The 20823-nt window shown below is 37.8% G+C and overlaps 1 long non-coding RNA gene across 1 annotated transcript in view; it reads right to left on the bottom strand.

The window, feature by feature from the left end:
* The window catches only part of LOC137210764 (uncharacterized), a 64331-nt gene extending 43855 nt beyond the window's left edge, over positions 1-20476 (bottom strand). The window contains exon 1 of the long non-coding RNA XR_010936704.1: positions 20344-20476. This is a non-coding gene — a long non-coding RNA (uncharacterized lncRNA). The remainder of the gene's footprint in view (positions 1-20343) is intronic.
* Between the last annotated feature and the right edge of the window lie 347 nt (positions 20477-20823).

Here is a 20823-nt window from a genome sequence, read left to right as displayed (position 1 = left end):
GGAAGGTAAGAGGGTTTGGGAGCTGATAGAACCTCTGATACCTGCATGATTCTGTGAGAAATGGCGTTATATGAGGGTGAGGGTGTCCTTGGACATATTTCTGGACAGTGACCAGCAATGGATAAATGAGGTATTGATGGACAAATTTGGAAAAGATGGCAGTGTACTGGAGGAACAGAAATGCTTTTATTGTAGATAACCCAATGCCCTAAGTTAAGAAGGAAAGAAAAGAGAGATGACAACCCCCTTCTCCCCTAAATATATCTCATCCCCAACCTCAATCGTACACAAATGTTGAGAAAGCTACTGCAATAAGCGCAAATTTTAGGCAAAATTTTGATCATGGAGAAATGTACCATTTTTCTTCAACTCGATTTATACTTTGGGTCTTCATTCTACTGAGTGAAGAAAACTACATTTTAAGCAATTTAGTCCCCTCCCTATATTGAGGTTACAGGTAAATTCTAGAGGGTTTACATAGTACCAAGGGTGAATGTACGGCCTGGGAACACATACATCTGGCATCAGATGAAAGAGTCTGTTCCTATCAGATCACTGGCCATCAGTCCACCAGGTGGGTCAGTGTCTTCCATGCTTCCTGCCTGCAGGTGCCCTTAGGTCCAGCTCGGCCGTAGCTATCTAGGAGTGCTTGTGGTTTCATACACTCATCCTATAGCTTCCATATTAGTTGGACCATGGAAACTGAACTACGTACAGCACCATCTAACTTCTCTGCCACTTTGGACTATCAGAATTATTCTTTTGTACTAATCACACAGGGGAAGTGAAAGTCTCCCGGGGTTAATTCAGGCCCCTCTGCCTAAACTCATCATGAAGTCATTCCCTATCTGGGGTTCTGCCACCTCCCCAACTCTGCCCAAGAATCAAGGTCCAGGCTGTCTTTGCTCTTGGTCCCCCAAACATATCTGGGATTTTTATTATCCCCCTAAAGCATGGCCTTGTAGGAAGCATGGGAAATAACCTCTCACCCTCCACATTGTCCAGGGCCCAGTACACTTTTCATTTTCCTTCTGACTCTTCCTCACACCAAGGACCTTCATTGAATTTGATCATCAGGGAAGATGGGTATGTTTCCTTTATTGAGGTCTCTTAATGTTCATGCCTTTTCTCTCTGAAGGCTGGGCTAGACTTTTGAAATTCAAAACCCAGAGGAAAACCCTGAGTTTTTGTTTTTGTTTTCTCTTTCTGTTGTCTGCTCTTTCTCCCAGGAGGTGATAAAGTTGGAATGGCAGAAGGACCACTGAGTAAAAGGAAATATCAGAAGAACACACACACACACACACACACACACACACACAATTTATACACATATGTGTTATTATATATAATATATTATTTATAATATATACATTATATATTATATAACAATATATTATATGGCATATTGTATATAGTAATATATAATATATGTATATATTATAATATTTTCCTGAAACCATTGCGCTATTAATCAAAACCTAAATTACTGGACAGGGCAGCCTGTATTCTCCCCTTGTCTCTTCTTGCCTCTCTGTCACAGTGGCAGTCTGCAAAAATAGCATTAGTAGGTAGAAGATAATACATTTAAGGAAAAGAAACTAGCTTAGTGTCCTCATTTTTTCAAATTAAAGAAATTTGGGAATCCCCTGTGAGACCCTTGAGAAAGAAAGAGAGAGTGAGCTTCCAGCTCCATGCGCCTGGGAAGAAGTCTAGGGTTCAATCTGCAATTAAACTATAAGTGCTTCTGAAAGCCTCAGAAACTAAGTAAGTGCTTCTGAAAGACTCAAAAACTAAGTCTTGAGAAATCTGAATAATATTTGAATCAAGGTTTCCAAATGCCATTTCACAAATAACCTACTGCCCTACTAGATAGTTATATCTAATCATAGTAAATAACATTTTTTAAAAAATCTGATATGTCTGGTTATATTTAAAGCAAATGCCCCAAAGTTCTGTTGTCCTGTTTCTCTTTGAATCTGTATGTTCTAAGAATTCCACATATTCTGTTTAAATCAGACATTTCTCTTCTCTCTAATTTTTCAAATGCTTCTAATCTCTGGATCTGACACACAGACTCCAATAGGTACCTCTGCTATATGTTCTCATTCTCTCTGTCTCTGTGTATCATCTTTCTATTTATCTATCAACTATCTATCATCTCTCTATCATCTATCTGTTATCTACCATCTATCATCTAGCTAGCTAGCTAGTTAGGTTCATAAGATTCAGGCTCCTCTTCCCCTAAGATTCACTGACCAATCTCTTGTTAAATATCTGCCTCCCCTGAGAAACTGTCAGGCAGGCACTGTGTCTTTGGTGTTCACCACTGTTCCCTGTGGTCTAGCAGAGGAGGTAGCTTGTATAAGGGATGAGTAAATATTTGTTCACTGAGTGAATGATCATCTCTGAGAGCAGATACTCACTGGGTTATATATTCTGTGTGATGATAACTCTACTACAGTCACCAACTTACCCTCCAATAGCCACAGCATCTCAACACAATCACTCAGATATGTGCAATGTATGTAGTGGTTCATATATTTATCTCTAAAGACTGATCTCAATACTTAGTCTCCCACTCAGGAAATGCACATGAGTTTGAGTGAGGGTACTGTTTGAAGTACTTCAAATTTGTTCTATTTTAAAGTCTTTCCCAAAAAGTGTGTCTTTATTTATTCTCAGTAACAGTATATTTGTATTCACCTCACAACTCATCATGACCCATCAGCCTGCTGAGACACAGAAATTCAGAGTAGCTTCTCTAGACCTGTGCTTCCATATTTTAGTACATATATAAATCACCTGGCATTTTTGTTAAAATGCAGATTCTAATCCAGTAAACCTGGAGTGGAACCTGAGACTCAGCATTTCTAACACACACTCTCCCAGGAGAGGCCCTTGCTCTGGTCCATGGACCACACTTTGAATAAGAAGGGTGTGATTACTGCTCACTAAACCAATGGGAATAAAGCCTTAAAAATGCATAGTCTAACAAAATGTTTATATCTATCTTAAAGATATTATTTTTCTTTTCTTGCTCTACTCAAAGGTTTATCAATTTATAAACCTGATGACAGCATGAATAGGATTCTCTTTGCTCATAAAGTTCCTTCATGGGAGCCTTAAACATTAAATTCAGGAGAATTGGCTTTATCATTGGGGAGAGAGGAGATGGGATCACAGAAGTATATCCAGGAGTGTTAAACTTCTCTGAAATATGTGATTTCATTAAAAGAAAAGAGAAAATATGACAAAATGTTAATATTTGAAAGTACTGGGTGATAGTTAAATGTGAGTTTGTACTTATATTAATCTCTGTACTTTTCTGTAAGTTTCAAACATTTCATAACTTTAACAGCTTTATTGAGCTATTAATATACAAAAAAACTGCACATATTTAATGTGCACAATTGATGCCCCTGGACATATGCAAACATCCATGATACCCTCATCGCAATCAAGGTAACAGACATATCCATCACCTCTTAAAGTTTCTTGTGTCCCTTTGCTTTGGTGGGGTTTATTTGTTTTTGTTTTTATGATAAGAACATTTAATGTGAGATCTATCCACATAACAAAGTTTGAAGTGTGCAAATACCATATTGTTCCCTTTAGGTACTATGTTGTAAAGCAGATCTCTAGAATGTATTCATCTTGCATAACTGAAACTTTATAACCATCAAGCAACTCCCTGTTTCTCCCACCCTCTAAACTCTGGCAACCATTATTGTGTTCTCTGCTTCTATGAGTTTGACTATTTTAAATACTTCATATAAGTAGAATAGTGTATGTGTCCTTCTATTACTGGCTTATTTCACTTAGCATAATGTCTCCAGGTTCAGCTATGTTGTCACAAATAGCAAGATGTCCTTCTTTCTTAAGGCTGAATAATATTCCATTGTACCCATATACCACATTTTCTTTATCCATTCATCTGTCAGTGGACACTTGAGTAGTTTCCATATCTTGCCTGTTATGAATAATGCTGCAGTGAATGAGAATGCAGATATTTCTCTAAGATCCTGATTTCAATTATTTTGGATGTATACCCAGAAGTGAGATTGCTGGATCATATGGTAGTTCTAGTTTTAATTTTTTGAGGAAACTCCATCTTGTTTTCCAAAGCTGCTGAACCATTCTTCTTGGATATGTTACCCAAAGCACAGGCAACAAAAACAAAAATAAACAAGTGAGACTGCATCATACTAAAAAGCTTCTGCACAGAAAAGAAAAGTCAACAGAATGAAAAGGCAACCTACAGAATGGAAGAAAATGTTTGCCAATCATATATCTAATAAGTGATTAATTTCCAAAATATATAAGGAACACTGACAACTCACTAGCAAAATAAATAAATAAATAACCCAATCAAATATTTCATAATTTTTAAAGCCTAAGACCACTACTATACTGTAAATGAGAACTTTTTGTTTTTTTATTTTCCATTTCTCTTATTGAATGCCCTCAGTGAGGTGAGAAACAAAGGAAGGAAGAAATCACAGAAAAACAAGAAATTTATAAGCAAAAGAAAATCTATTATCTTTCATATTTTTACATGTGTATTCAGAATTTGCAGGGGAGGAATTACCTCACATATTTTAGATTTTCTTTTCCTCCAGAATTCAGAAGTTCTCTTCTCCAGAATGAAAAAAAAAAACAAAAACAAAAAACCAAACAAACAAACAAAAAAACTGAGAGGGTGGATCCTTTCACAAAATGCCTTAATCTGGATATTTTTTCAGAAGGAAATTAGATTGAGCCCAAGGGAGAAAAGTCTTCTGGCAAACACTAAATTTAAAGCCCATTCTTATTGCTAAACTCTAATTATGTTGTCACTGTCTTGCTTTTGGTACTATGGGGAAAACAGATTTAATTTTAAGAGTCCTTGAAGCTCAGTACCAACTGACTCATCATTCTTAATTCCTCCTCCATATCTCCCTGTTTTTACTTCCTATCTCTATATTTAGAAAACTCTGGTTATTTTATCTATTTTCAGGAAACTAGAACAAAATCTGCTCTAGAATATGTTGAACATCTAGAAGTCACACTATATTTTCTTGCACTGAACTAAAAGATATATAAATAAAAGGGAACTGTAATAGCTCCTATTTAGAGGCAATGAGTCACTTTTCAAGTTTTCACTGCTTCATCCAGCATAGGAATATCCTTTCTTTTGCGTTGTCTGACATTTTCCAGTAATCTATGAGCAGAGATTATTTAGCAGGGGAACACATGGAGAATCTTTCTGCTAAACCCATGTTATGTCACTTTATCTTTTCCACATTTCTATTTAATTTAAAAATTTGAATGCAAGTTTCCAAGTATTAGGAATCCAATTATGTCTCAGTTTAATCTTTGGGAAATTGTTGTCTTGAAATTTTGTAATTTGAAGTCATCTGAAGACTCAAGGAGGTCATCAGTGAGTATAATCAGAATCTATTAAACCATAAATAAATATTTTAATGCAAAAATAATTTTAATAATTGCCTATGATAATCAAATTAGATGTTTACTTTCCAGCTAATCTCATATTTCCAATGATATTTCCTTCTTGATCCAATTTCACACCCTTTCCTTTGCCCTTTCCAGAGGCACTAGTTTGGTTTGCTTTTCATGTAGTTTATTATGCATATCCATCCTTCTTTTCCTATCTACTCATTTATCCATGTGAAAAGTGTGTTGACATAAAGTATTTTATTATAGAAGAAAAATCTTTGAATGATTCATTATCCTCGAGGAGCTATGAAAGGTAAGTGTTCTATTGTTATATTGCATTCCTCTTATTTTTACTCATTGCCTAGGAAACTCCCAAATTATGTATCTTAAGTCTAAAGCATCAGAGCCTCTGTTTTCATGAAAAATTTACAAATACAAACTGAGTTATAGCATTAATATAGTAGACTTGAGAAAATTAATAAATTAGATCATGAAGTCATAAATTGGTCTAAAAAAATGCTGAAACTTGCCACTCCCTTTTCTTTTCCACTTGTTTTGGCAGCTATATAAGTCCCTCTCTTCTGCACAGACTTCTTCCAACAGTTGCCGGCATTCTGGCCAGACCTCTGGAGCCTGAATTGCTCCTTTCCTAATATGAGAAACACTCCTTGGCTGTCAAGGTCTGTCATTGTCTTCCACATTACCTCAAATCACTATACCTCACACCCTGTTCATTGCTAAATAAAATCTGCATTCTTCCCCCATATTCTCGACTGACCCCTGATCACTACATCTAAAAATAAGCCATGCATCAGGCATCCAGAATAAGAAAACATTACTAATTCTGCAGCCCTCCAAGTATGTTTATTTTATTTTTTTAACTTCTTTATTGGAGTATAATTGCTTTACAGTGGTGTGTTAGTTTCTGCTTTATAACAAAGTGAATCAGCTATACATATATCCCCATATCCCCTCCCTCTTGCCTCTCCCTCCTGCCCTCCCTATCCCACCCCTCTAGGTGGTCACAAAGCACCGACATGATCTCCCTGTGCTATGAGGCTGCTTCTCACTAGCTATCTATTTTACATCTGGTAGTGTACATATGTCAGTGCTACTCTCTCACTTCGTCCCAGCTTATCATTCTGCCTCTCATGTCCACGAGTCCATTCTCTACGTCTGCGTCTTTATTCCTGTCCTTCCCCTAGGTTCTTTGGAACACTTTTTGTTTTCTTTTGATCCCATATATATGTGTTAGCATATGGTATTTGTTTTTCCCTTTCCGACTTGCTTCACTCTGTATGACAGACTCTAGGTCTATCCACCTCACTACAAATAACTCAATTTCGTTTCTTTTTATGGCTGAGTAATATTCCATTGTATATATGTGCCACATCTTCTTTATCCATTTATCTGTCAATGGACACTTAGGTTGCTTCCATGTCCTGGCTATTGTAAAGAGTGCTGCAATGAACATTGTGGTACATGACTCTTTTTGAATTATGGTTTTCTCAGGGTATATGCCCAGTAGTGGGATTGCTGGGTTGTATGGTAGTTCTATTTTTAGTTTTTTAAGGAACCTCCATACTGTTCTCCATAGTGGCTGTATCAATTCACATTTCCACCAACAGTGCAAGAGCATTCCCTTTTCTCCACACCCTCTCCAGCATTTATTGTTTGTAGATTTTCTGATGATGTCCCTTCTGACTGGTGTGAGGTGATACCTCATTGTAGTTTTAATTTGCATTTCTCTAACGATTAGTGGTGTTGAGCATCCTTTCATGTGTTTGTTGGCAATCTGTATATCTTCTTTGGAGAAATGTCTATTTAGGTCTTCTGCCCATTTTTGGATTGGGTTGTTTGTTTTTTTGATATTGAGCTACATGAGCTGCTTGTATATTTTGGAGATTAATCCTTTGTCAGTTGTTTCATTTGCAAATATTTTCTCCCATTCTGAGGGTTTTCTTTTTGTCCTGTTTATGTTTTCCTTTGCTATGCAAAAGCTTTTAAGTTTCCTTAGGTCCCATTTGTTTATTTTTGTTTTTATTTCCATTTCTCTAGGAGGTGGGTCCAAAAGGATCTTGCTGTGATTTAGGTCATGGTGTTCTGCCTATGTTTTCCTCTAAGAGTTTGATAGTGTTTAGATCCATTCTTTTATTCAGAACTTGAGATCTTTTAGAAAAGGAGAATGTCATGTAGTGGTGAGAACATGGGTGATGGAATAAGAAGGACCTGATTCAAATCCAGCCTACACCTAGTTGTGTGACCTTGAGCAAGTTATCTTTTTGTATCTCACCTGTATACTGAGGATGATTGAATGAGATAGCATAGAAAAAATCACCCAGCATGTACTAGATACATAATCCACATTCTGGTGTTTTAAGTCTTCTTTATAATTTCATAATATTCTTTATAAGAATGTTTAACTAGTGTTTTGCTCCCTTTTTTCTCATTACCCACAAACCACACCACCCTACCCACACAATGGGGATGAGGGGACTTCCCTTCACTGTGCAAGTACAATTTAAAAATCCTTCAATGTACCTTTCAGCATGGGTCCTAAATTTACCTTCTGGCAAGGATACATGTTCAGCATAATTGAAATGTAAAATAACTGACACAAAGAAGCAGACAGGTGTCTCATTTTTACTCATGGGATTTTAATTTATGGAGGTGACTGAGTGACAACACAGAGATGTCATTGCTATTGAAAGAAGAATTTATTATTTAAATCTCTTGAGACAAGGGAACACACCATGCTATGCAGGGCCACATGGGAAGCATCAAGTTTGGTCAGGACACAGAAGAAGGAGTGAGGGTAAAGCCTAGGCCAGAGCACTTATTGGGGTTTCCATGGAAAAGGCAAGACAGAGCAGGGGAAACAATTTAGGATTGGCTAGTTTGAATATTTTGGCAGATTTTGATCTCTAGGAGTCTGTAGCTGCCTGGTACCTAACCCTGGGATGATTTAGGGTAGAAGAGTTGGTATGTAAGGTAATAAAGCGGGTTGTTGGGGGTATAAACTCAAGATTGGTTGATTTTGATAAGAAAGGCATACTCCCTGACAAGCCCTTTTTTCTCTAAGAATTGGCTGGCCCTGGGAGGGGCAGTCCCTCCCCAGCCAGCAAGATTTTTAAGATGTCAAAACATCGTAAGATAATGAAAATTAATAACATGATTAATACAATAAGGAAAAGAGAAAGAAAATCAGTTGTATGGTGTTAAAAAGAAGCATTTTTAAAATGGGGAACAATTGATGCCATTTTTAATAGAAAAAAATGCATTCCGGCCATGATGCTTTTTTTTAGCACTAAATATTTTTAATGAATCTCTCATCAGTGCCTCTAAACAACTTTATCATACCAACTCCTTGTCTGTGAGTACTTCTTATAAATATGGGAATGAAAGAAATACCCCTCATTTTTCTCAGCCACATTTGCTTCAGTGGGGGTTACAGGGGAAAGGTATAGTTTCCTAAGTCAGGGCTGAGTTAGGCTAAGAAGTATAAACCTTCCCTTTTATCCCCACACCTACATCCATATTTCTACCTCCAAATATAATATCAGGCCTAAAATCAACATTCTCTGCTCCACCTATATAGTAATCATTCTGGGAGGACTTAACTTCTGTTAGAAACCCTGTCATGCCTTAGAGCTTTAAACATCAGTAAAACCAGACCACACTTCTAGAAGCTCAATGTCACTGAAACAAATTAATATGACACAATGGGATAAGTAGATTAGTAGAGTTTATCCAAGTAACAGTAGATTAGCAAAAGTAGATTAGTAATAAGTAGATAAGTAAAAGTTTATCCACTAGCTAGCAAATGTCTTTAGGGAGCACTTGAAATATGGTTCATCCAAACTGAGATGTGTTCTTAAGTACTGAGAACATACTGGATCCCATAGATTTGCTAAGAAAAAAATGAATGAAAATATCTCATTAATAATTGTTATATTGATTACATGTTGAAATGGTAATATTTTTTATATTTGAGTTAACAATTATTAAAATTAAAGTTACATGTTTCTTTTTTTCCTTTTTTTAATGCAGCTCTTAAACATTTTTATTACATATATTTTACATTTATGACTTTGATTATATTCCTATTGAATAGTGGTGATCCAACATTCTACAAAGGTACTTTTATACACCAACATCCAAAAAAAAAAAGAAAAGAAAAGAAACACCTGAGGGTTCCAGTCATCCCCAAAAGTCACCAAGATTGATCTCATCTTTCCATTTTCATGATTATTGCCCTAGAGAAAGCTTCTGTTATGTCCAACATGAATGAAGAAGCAGATCCCAAATGAACTCTCTGTCCACAAAATCCATGCACTCTACTGCTTCCTGAGTTGGTTTCCTTAAACAACAAACTTATGACTGCATCCTCTGTATATGAATACTGTATTGGCCACACAATAATGTCAACAATGTCCAATTCCCTTATTTCTAGACACTAACACTAATATAAATGTCCTGTGTCCTGCTATAGCCTCACAAATCCAAATCCAGCCAGTTCAGATTACTCATCATTTTCCATAAACTTCTCCCCTACTATCATCCTTTTACTCTCCATCTTATTTGCTTGGAAAGCCCTCTCCACAAATTTACCTGTGACCCTCCTACTCAGACTAAAATAAATCACTCCAATTCTACCAACTTCCCCATGATCTCTGGGTCAGAAACTTTCTCAGCTCTAGGTCCCTATCAGTCTTTGTTAGCAACTTTTTGATGGCATTTACCACAGGATACCTCGTGCTACAGCTGATAGTGTGTATTTTCTGTCCCTTCCCAAACTATACGAACCTTGCAAGAAGAATAATTTATACAGCCTTCAAGACAAAACCTTACACTCAGTAAATATTTGAAAGTAGAATGCAATTTGAAGTTTGAAAGGCTATCAGAACAGAGAAATTCAGTTCTGTGATACTCACAGTTTGACCCAGAGTTCATAGCAATCTCAAATGACCTTCTACACAACCAACTTTTCTGTAGCTAACCCACTTGCACGTGATGTGTGGTAAAGCATTAGGGAACTCCACAGAGCAGTCAATTTTCATCTCAGTTTTTTAGGTAAAATGATTCACAGGCTGGTCATGAGCAACACAGAAGCCAATAAAAAGATCCTGACTGGCAGTGCAATCCCAACATCTCTCAAGGCCTGCTTGCTTATAGAGACTAGAATATGTCAAGTTGAAGAAGTGACCTATTTGGTACATACAACAGAGCAAATTGGAGCAAAGAAGTTATGGATTAGAAAACTAACCACCCCCCCAAAAAAAAATTCTGGAAAAGCTAACTATAAAGAAGCTATCTTGAGGTCATGAATCACAGCTAATTTTATCACAGAGCCAGGATGAATTGTGTGTTTGTTTGTGCCTGTTGTGTCCTCAGTCAGATTATATACCCTGAGAGGACTGTAACTGTACAAGAGATGTCTTATACATCTCTTTGCTTACACATCACATTGATGGGTACATAGTAGGGTATATAATTATATTTCCATCCAGCTAGTGAGCATCTGAAATTACTTGAGACTTCACATCCGGGGTGGGGGTGGGGGCTAAATAAATTTAGTTTAAATAAATTTTGGTTAGTTTAAATAAATTTTTGCCTTAATAGAGTGTGGAGAATGAACCACCATAACCCTAGAAATCTAAAAAAAAAAAAAGGCAAAGATATTCTCTTCCTTGTTGTTCCTTTATGAGATAGGATGAGATGTCAAAGGCCAACTATAAGGAGGTAGAAAATATGCAAATATCAAGACAGATTAGTTTCTAAAAAGAGAGTCAACTCATCCAAATTACTGTCTCTATTGAGGAAATATGGTTTAGTTTACCTTTCCAAGGTCTCAATCTTACAGTGGAGGCAATGCTTCAAGAATCTGGTAGGCATGATAGGTAGATGAGAAAAATGGTCTTGGTTTCAGGGGAGTTATTTTCACCTGTTTTTTATGATATAAGCCAGTGGTTTCATCGATGAGGGAAAGGGAATAAAAAGGGCTTAACAAGGTATATGGACTCAGTCAAGGAAAGTGAGATTTAAGGCAAGCTCCTGTCTCAGCAGGAGTTTGAAAACAAACAAGAAATGACACAAAACCCTATCTTATGGCCTCAGTGAAAAGAGTGAGGGTTAGAACAGAATTATCCACCTCAATAGGCAAAGAGAGAGAGAGGAAGGACATAATAAAATGCTCTCAAAAGGGCATCTTTTTGTGGGAACTCACAAAAGATGGAATAATTCTGAATGTGAGGATCAGAGAAATTTTCATAAAAGAAGCTCAGCAAGTATCCAGTACAGCAAAACAGTCTTAATCTCAGCTCTAGACATTCGTCTGAGGGTAGCCTGGCACTCATTAGTGAAGGACAAATTCAGGGATTGGGTGAAGTCTTCAGAGCCTGCAGCCAGGGTAGGCCAGTACTCACGGTGGAGCTCCTCTTTGAAGGAGTAAGAAATCTGCACTCACAAATATGTGAGAAGAAGCAAATGACATGTGTCTTTCAATTCAAGTTGTTCATAGAAATTGTTTTTTCTCTTAAAGCAGTAAAAAAAAAAAAAAAAAAAAAAAAAAAGGTTGAATTTCTTTCCAATCAACCAAGCTATATGAATAATGTCTAGATAGACATTGTCTTCCAGGAGTAGCTGTTATGAAAAGGGTCTCGAATAGATTGTTTTGCCTTATGGAGCAAAATTACTCTTTCCCAAATAAAAGGCCTAAAGATTGGAAAAGAAGAAATACAATGGTTGCAGTCTCTGTGCTCCCACTCTGGAGCCCACAGCCTTCCACAGCCCATGCCAGTGACTCGGACCCCGCACCCTGAGAGTCTTTGTTAGTGGATGTGGTGGCCCAAGACACCACAGGGGCAGGTTGAAAAGATCCGACGGTAGCACCACTTCGACCAGTTTCATCCTCAGTCAGGAGGAAGACAAAATGTAAAAAGCCGGCATCTCTCCAGGTCAACTCAGGGCCGGACACTGGGAAGGAGGTGCACCAGCCCCGAGCGACAGGCGGAACCCTGACAACGTTGAAACAGCCCCGGGCTGAGTGGAGGTGAGAAACAGGCTCAGGGAGATTTGGGCTGTGCCTGGGTTCCCCAACCAGCAAGAGACTGAAGCATCACTTCACCCAGTTCTTCTGACTTTAAACACTTCTGCTCTCTCAAGTGTTAGGTGCATGCCACACCCATGTGGCTGACAGGATCTTGGTGCTCCGGCTGGGTGTCAGGCCTAAGTCTCTGAGGTGGGAGAGCTGAGTTCAGGACATTGGACCACCAGAGACCTCCAGGCCCCACGTAATATCAATTGGCAAGAGCTCTCCCAGAGATCTCCATCTCAACACTAAGACCCAGCTCCACTCAATGACCAGCAAGCTCCAGTGCTGGAAACCCCATGTCAAACAACTAGCAAGACAGGAACACAACCCCACCCATTAGCAGAGAGGCTGGCTAAAATCATAATAAGTTCACATACACACCAAAACACGCTACTGGATGTGGTCCTGCCAACCAGAAAGACAAGATTCAGTCTCATCCACCAGAACACAGGCACCAGTCCCCTCCAAAAGGAAGTCTACACAACCTACTGAACCAACCTTACCCACTGGGAGCAGACACCAAAAACAATGGGAACTATGAACCTGCAGCCTGTGAAAAGGAGACCCCAAACACAGTAAGTTAAGCAAATGAGAAGACACGGAAATACACAGCAGGTGAAGGTAAAAACCCACCAGACCAAATAAATGAAGAGGAACTAGCAGTCTACCTGAAAAAGAATTCAGAGTAATGATAGTAAAGATGATCCAGAATCTTGGAAATAGAATGGAGAAAACAGAAGAAACATTTAAAAAGGACCTAGAAGAACTAAAGAGCAAACAAACAAAGATGAACAACAAAATAAATAAAATTAAAAATTCTCTACAAGGAATCAATAACAGAATAACTGAGGCAGAAGAACGGGTAAGTGACCTGGAAGATAAATACTAGAAATAGCTACTGTGAGCAGAATAAAGAAAAAAGAATGAAAAGAATTGAGGACAGTCTCAGAGACCTGTGGGACAACATTAAACACACCAACATTTGAATTATAGGGGATTTTAGATCAATATTTTAGATCAAATATAGATCAATGGAACAGTATTTACACAATCATAGTAGGGGACTTTAACACCCCACTTTCACCAATGGACAGATCATCTAAAATGAAAATAAAAAAGGAAACACAAGCTTTAAATGACACATTAAACAAGATGGACTTAATTGATATTTATAGGACATTCCATCCAAAACCAACAGAATACACTTTCTTCTCAAGTGCTTATGGAACTTTCTCCAGGACAGATCATATCTTGGGTCACAAATCAAGCTTTGGTAAATTTAAGAAAACTGAAATTGTATCAAGTATCTTTTCCGACCACAACGCTATGAGACTAGATATCAATTACAGGAAAAATTCTGTAAAAAATACAAACACATAGGTTAATAATACGCTACTAATAACCAAGAGATCACTGAAGAAATCAAAGAGGAAATCAAAACAAAAACCTAGAAACAAATGAAAATGAAAACACGATGACCCAAAACCTATGGAATGCAGCAAAAGCAGTTCTAAGAGGGAAGTTTATAGCAGTACAATCCTACATCAAGAAACAAGAAAAATCTAAAATAAACAACCTAACCTTACACTTAAAGCAATTAGAGAAAGAAGAACAAAAAACCCCAAAATTATCAGAAGTAAAGAAATCATAAAGATCAGAGCAGAAAGAAATGAAAAACAAGTGAAGGAAATGATAGCAAAGATCAATAAAACTAAAAGCTGATTCTTTGAGAAGATAAACAAAACTGATAAACCATTAGCCAGACTCATCAAGAAAAAAAGGGAGAAGATTCAAATCACAGAATTAGAAATGAAAAAGGAGAAGTAACAACTGACACTGCAGAAATAAAAAGGATCATGAGAGATTACTACAAGCAACTATATGCCAATAAAATGGAAAACTTGGAAGAAATGGACAATTTCTGAGAGAAGCACAACTTTCTGAGACTGAACCAGAAAGAAATAGAAAATATGAGCAGACCAATCACAAGCACTGAAATTGAGACTGTGATCAAAATCTTCCAACAAACAAAAGCCCAGGACCAGATGGCTTCACGGGTAAATTCCATTAAATATTTAGAGAAAAGCTAAGGCCTATCCGTCTCAAACTCTTCCAAAATATAGCAGAGGGAGGAACATCCCAAACTCATTCTACAAGGCCACCATCACCCTGATACGAAAACCAGACAAAGATGTCACAAAAAAGAAAACCACAGACCAATATCACTGATGAACATACAGGCAAAAATTCTCAACAAAATACTAGCAAACAGAATCCAGCAACACATTAAAAGGATCATACACCATAATCAAGTGGGGTTTATCCCAGGAATGCAAGGATTCATCAATATATGAAAATCAATCAATGTTATACACCATATTAATAAACTGAAGGATAAAAACCATATGATCAACTCAGCAGATGCAAAAAAAGCTTTTGACAAAATTCAACACCCATTTCTGGTAAAAACTCTCCAGAAAGTAGGCATAGAGGGAACTTACCTCAAGATAATAAAGGCCATATATGACAAACCCACAGCCAACATCATTTCAATGGTGCAAAACTGAAACCATTTCCTCTAATATCAGGAACAAGACAAGTGTGTGCACTCTCATCACTATTATTCAACATAGCTTTGGAAGTTTTAGCCACAGCAATCAGAGAAGAAAAAGAAATAAAAGGAATCCAAATTGGAAAAGAAGAAGTAAAGCTGTCACTGTTTGCAGATGACAAAGTTTGATGATATTATACATAGAGAATAGTAAAGATGCTACCAGAAAATTACTAGAGCTAATCAATGAATCTGGTAAAGTAGCAGGGGTACAAAATTAACACACAGAAATCTCTTGAATTCCTATACACTAATGAAAAATCTGAAAAAGAAATTAAGGAAACACTCCCATTTACCATTGTAACAAAAAGAATAAAATACCTAGGAATAAACCTACCTAAGGAGACAAAAGACCTGTATGCAGAAAACTATAAGATACTGATGAAATAAATTAAAGAGGATACAAACAGATGGAGAGATATACCATGTTCTTGGATTTGAAGAATCAACATGTGAAAATGACTCTACCACCCAAAGCAATCTACAGGTTCAATGCAATATCTATCAAACTACCCATGGCATTTTTTACAGAACTAGAACAAAATATCTTAAAATTTATATGGAGACATGAAAGACCCTGAATAGCCAAAGAAGTCTTGAGGGAAAAAAATGGAGCTGGAGAAATCAGACTCCCTGACTTCTGTACAAAACTACTGTACAAAGCTTACAGTAATCTGTAAGCTTACTGTACAAAGCTGTACAAAGCTTACTGTACAAAGCTGTACTGTACAAAACTTACTGTACGAAGCTGCAGTAATCAAGACCATAAAGTACAGGCACAAAAACAGAATTATAGATCAATGGAACAGGATAGAAAGCCCAGAGATAAACCCATGCACCTATGGTCAACTAATCTATGACAAAGGAGGCAAGGATATACAATGGAGAAAAGACAGTCTCTTCAGCAAGTGGTGCTGGGAAAACTGGACAGCTACATATAAAAGAATGAAATTAGAACACTCCCTAACACCATACACAAAAATAAACTCAAAATGGATTAAAGACCTAAATGTAAGGCCAGACACTATAAAACTCTTATATGAGAACATAGACAAAACACTCTATGACATAAATCACAGTAAGATCCTTTTTGACCCACCTCCTAGAAAAATGGAAATAAAAACAAAAATAAACAAATTGAACCTAATTAAACTTAAGAGCTTTTGCACAGAAAAGGAAAACATAAACAGGACAAAAAGACAACCCTCAGAATGAGAGAATATATTTGCAAATGAAGCACCTGACAAAGGATTAATCTCCAAAATTTACAAACAGCCATGTAGCTCAATATCAAAATAACAAACAACCCAATCCAAAACTGGGCAGAAGACCTAAATAGACATTTCTCCAAAGAAGATATACAGATTGCCAACAAACACATAATAGGATGTTCAACATCACTAATCATTAGAGAAATGCAAATCAAAACTACAGTGAGGTATCACCACAATCCAATCAGAATGGCCATCATACAAAAATCTACAAACAATAAATGCTGGGGGTGGTGTGGAGAAAAGGGAACCCTCTTGCCCTATTGGTGGGAATGTAATTTGATACAGCCACTATGGAGAACAGTATGGATGTTCCTTAAAAAATTAAAAATAGAACTACCATATGACCCAGCAATCCCACTACTGGGCATATACCCTGAGAAAACCATAATTCAAAAAGGGTCATGTGGGCTTCCCTGGTGGCGCAGTGGTTGAGACTCTGCCTGCCGGTGCGGGGGACACGGGTTCGGGCCCTGGTCTGGGAGGGTCCCGCATGCCGCGGAGCAGCTGGGCCTGTGAGCCACAACTACTGAGCCTGCGCGACTGGAGCTTGTGCTCTGCAACAAGAGAGGCCGCGACAGTGAGAGGCCCGCGCACCGCTATGAAGAGTGGCCCCCGCTCGCCACAACTGGAGAGAGCCCTCGCACAGAAACGGAGACCCAACACAGCCAAGGGTAAATAAATAAATAAATAAAATTAAAAAAAAAAAAAAAAAAGGGTCATGTACCACAACGTTCAGTGCAGCTCTATTTACAATGGAAGCAACCTAAGTGTCCATCGATGGATGAATGGATAAAGAAGATGTGGCATATATATACAATGGACAATTACTCAGCCATAAAAAGAAACAAAATTGAGTTATTTGTAGTGAGGTGGATGGACCTAGAGTCTTTCATACAGAGTGAAGTAAGTCAGAAAGAGAAAAACAAATACCTATGCTAACACATATATATGGGACGTAAAAAAAAAATTGTTCTGAAGAACCTAGGGGCAGGACAGAAATAAAGACACAGATGTAGAGAATGGACTTGAGGACATGGGGAGGGGGAAGGAAAGCTGGGACGAAGTGAGAGAGTGGCATGGACATATATACACTACCAGATGTAAAATAGGTAGTGGGAAGCAGCCACATAGCACAGGGAGATCAGCTCTGTGCTTTGTGTTCACCTAGAGGGGTGGGATAGGGAGGGTGGGAGGGATACGCAAGAGGAAGGGGATATGAGGTTATATGTATACCTCTAGCTGATTCACTTTGTTAAACAGCAGAAACTAACACAACAATGTAAAGCAATTATGCTCCAATAAAGATGTTTTAAAAAAAGAAAAGAAGAAAGAAAGAAAGAGAGAGAAAGAAAGAAAGAAAGAAAGAAAGAAAGAAAGAAAGAAAGAAAGAAAGAAAGAAAGAAAGAAGGAAGGAAGGAAGGAAAGAAGGGGGAAATAAAAATATCTTTGGCAGGTGACATGATTGTCTATGTAGAAAATACTTATGTATCTACAAAAAAAGGAAAAATAGTTCCTAAAATTAAGTAAGTTCATCAGGGTCACAGAATGCAAAATCAACACACACATATCAATCATATGTCTATATGCAAGCAACAAATTTGTGGAGACCAAAATTTAAAATATAATGCCATTTACAATAATTCCCCCAAATGAAATTCTTAAGTAAAGCCTAAAAACAAGAAAAATGTACCAGATCTGCAGGCTGAAAATTATAATATACTGATGCAAGAAATCAAAGATGATCTAAATAAATGGACATATTGTGTTCATAGGTTGGAAGATGTAAATTCTCCCCAAATTGATATATAGGTTTAATGCAAATTCTATAAAATCCCAAGATCTTTGTATGTATAAAAAAATTTACTATAAAATTTATATGGAAAGGCAAAGGGACTAGAATAACTAAAACACTTTTGAAAAAGAATGAAGTTGGTGAAATCATTCTACCAGATGACTGACTTACATAGCTACAGTAGCCAAGACAGTGTGAAGAGGTGTAGATCAATGGAACAGAGCAGAAAACCCAGAAATAGACCCACACAAATATATCTAATTGAATTTGGACACAAGTTCAAGTAAATTCAGTGTAGGAAGGATACACCTTTTAGCAAATGGATGTGTAAAAAGAACTATGTTAGGAATGACTGAGACATGACCTGAGGACCTCCATGTTATGCTGCCCATACTGGACTTTTGCTGGACATTCTAAATTAAAACTGCAATTTAACAGTTGCTGAGTTGCTAAAAAGAAAGAACAAGGTTGACAACTGGAATTTTTCTGGACTAAAGAAAATATACCTTTCCCTAGCAGTAAATGAGATGCGTTCCATAAGCCAATCATATGGATAGAATAATTTTACCCTCCAATCCAATTCTTGGTAAACACTTGGTATAAGCCTGCATTAACTCCCCACTTTTTCCTATAAAAACCCCTGCCCATTTTCTTCCAGTGGAATACTATTCTGGGTTCCTCCAAGAATCTGTGATCTTCAAATTGCAATTCAAAGATGAAATACACTGCCTATTTTCCTTTTTACAGTTTGTGGTCCTTTTGGTTGACAGATGTTAAGAGGATGAGAAGATAAGCTACAGACTAGAAGAAAACATTTGCAATCCACATATCTGACCAAAAAAAAAAAAAAAACCCTTGTGTCTAGATTACATAAATGACTCTTAAAACTCAACATCAAAAAGATTTTTCAATTAGAAAAATGGGCAAAAGACATGAACAGACGTTTCATCAAAAATGACAAGACGAATGGCAAATAAGCATGCAAAAAGATGTTCATCATCATTAGCCATTAGGAAAATGCAAAAATTAAAACCATAGTGAGAAATGACTATACACAAATTAGGATGACTGAAATAAATGGTGGGGGTGGAGTGACATCAACAAGATGGAATTATAGGGATTTCTAGTGTGCATCTCCTCGCAGAAACATCAGTTTGAACAACTATCCACTCACAAAAATAACTTTATAAGAGCTAAGAATTTCAGCTGAAGGATTAGAACACCAGGGTGAAGCACAGAAGTAAGAAAAGACGCATTGAAGACGGTAGGAAAGGCAATTGCACAGTACTCCCCTGTCACTCCTCTCCCAACACCAGGCAGCCCACAGAAACCCTCCCTGTGGAGAGAAGGAAAGTGAAGGGAGTACCAACCTTCATCAGGGACCCAGCACCAGGCCCACACCAGCCCTGACTGTCTCCCCCAGGGAGCCATTCCTGTGGTCCCAAGCTCAGGGCAGCTCCCACGAACCCAGGGTCCCCATCCCAGTATCACCAGGCTCCAGGCAGGCTCCCAAGGACCCAGGCTCCCGCCCCACCCCAGTGCCAGGTGGTCCCTGCAGCCTCAGCCTCCAGGCCCATCTCAGTAGTCCCTGGCGACTGGCTAACTCCTGCTGACCCAGGATTCAGGCTTGCCACGCCCACCATTCGGATTTCAGGTGAATGTTCCACCTAACAATTTATTGTTATGCTGACTTTCTTTGCCAAGTATTTCTCTCAGAGACCTGGTGAGGTGGCATCACTATATCCTGGGAAGAATTCATATACTTTGGGCTTCCCTGGTCATAACACCACCGTAATAGCATTTTTATTTCAATGTTAACACAATCATGTGTCTTGTTTAAACCAATCTATTGTGAATTGTTCAAAACAGCAGTTTGGGGGTGGAACTTTCCCCTGAAATCCAAGAGAAGAGAACTCTGGCAAACTGGGCTGGGTACAGGCAGCAGCCAGTTTTCCTAAGTCATCTGGGTTCTATTTCAGGGATTCCATCTTCTATATGACTCTCAAACTAGTATCTCTCCTCCTTGGAAAGAGCAATGAAAATAACAGAATGAGGAGCTTGATAGTATTTTTGCACTCAAGAAACTACAGAATTTTCTATTTGAGATTTTATTTTAAAAAGAGAGGAAAGTACTTACTTGAGTAGAATTAAGCTGCATTATGGATTGAACTGTCTTCATTTATTCTCTGTTCATCCATTGTAACTAGCCACCATCCACTACTGAATCTGAGCCTATTTGTATTCTGGTTCCTTCTCACCACTCTTGTTCTGAGTCATTGTTTTGATCTGCTTTCCAGTCCTGTGCTGATCTATGTCCCAAGCTGACCCATGCTGGGTCCATTTAAGTGAATCAGAGCTGCTGTGCTTACTGCAAACACTTCTTGTTTCTTCTTCCCCAGTTGCTCAGCATGCAATCCTTAAATTGTCATGTCTTGATCTTCATTATTCTGGCTATATTTGTTAGGATCTATGCAATGCTGAATTGATAGAGGTACATCTGCATCACTTCATGTCCCCCTCTGGTAATGTCTACTACAAAATGCTATATAAGGGCGGGGTGGGGAGATTAAAGATTGCTAAGAATAAGCGTATTTTGTGTGGAATTAAGAGGTCAGTC

This window comes from Pseudorca crassidens, chromosome 17 (assembly GCF_039906515.1).
Source record: "Pseudorca crassidens isolate mPseCra1 chromosome 17, mPseCra1.hap1, whole genome shotgun sequence".
NCBI classification, from domain to species: Eukaryota; Metazoa; Chordata; class Mammalia; order Artiodactyla; family Delphinidae; genus Pseudorca; species Pseudorca crassidens.
Note: the sequence above shows the minus strand (reverse complement) of the source record. Positions and strands in the feature narration are given on the sequence as shown.